Raw genomic sequence first — 711 nt, forward strand, 5'->3', positions numbered from 1 at the left:
ACACACCTGGGAGGGCGGGGGGCTGGGGCGGGTCTCCCGGGGGTTTGGCTTTGCTGGGACAGGCTCAGTCTCAGGAGAAGGCGGCAGGGGAAGTTCTAGGGCTGTCGGGGGAGATGGGCCAGCCTTTCCGTGGGATCAGGCAGATGCACGGCCCAAAAGGGATGGTCCTGCCAGCCCCATGGGACACCCCGGGTGTCCTAAGGGATGTTGGGACGGGAGATGCGGCAGGAGCAGCTGGTGCTGGAGGAGCTCCTGCTGCAGCCTGGGCCAGCATGCACCGGGGGGTGTGTTTGTGCTTCCTGAGGCAATGGGGTGCTCTTGTGGCCACCGCAGAGCATCCTTCTGAGCCAGGGGCCGCAGTGGCCAGCAGGTTCCCAGGGTTACTGGGGTAAGTGTGGCCTTGGGGCAGTTCTGTGCTGGAATTTTGGGGAGTGTGCTCACAGTCCTGCATTTGATAAGGAACAAGTAACTGGGCGGCTGCATAGCTCTGTCCTTTCCTGCAGTCTCCACCAGGTGCGGGCCTCTCTGGCTCCTTCAAGCTCCCCATTCTGCATCCCTGCCCTCCTTGCCCATGCTTTGGGATTTATCCCGGCCAGCGCATGGCCCCACCTCCGTGCCCCTTTGGGTTTGTGGTGTTTGCTGACACCAGTGGCTGCTCCCCGGGACAGGGGCTCACTGTGCTGATGAAGCAGCCTGGCTAGAAGCTGGTCA

The sequence above is a fragment of the Pterocles gutturalis genome, unplaced genomic scaffold, assembly GCF_000699245.1.
Source record: "Pterocles gutturalis isolate BGI_N339 unplaced genomic scaffold, ASM69924v1 scaffold15715, whole genome shotgun sequence".
NCBI lineage: Eukaryota > Metazoa > Chordata > Aves > Pterocliformes > Pteroclidae > Pterocles > Pterocles gutturalis.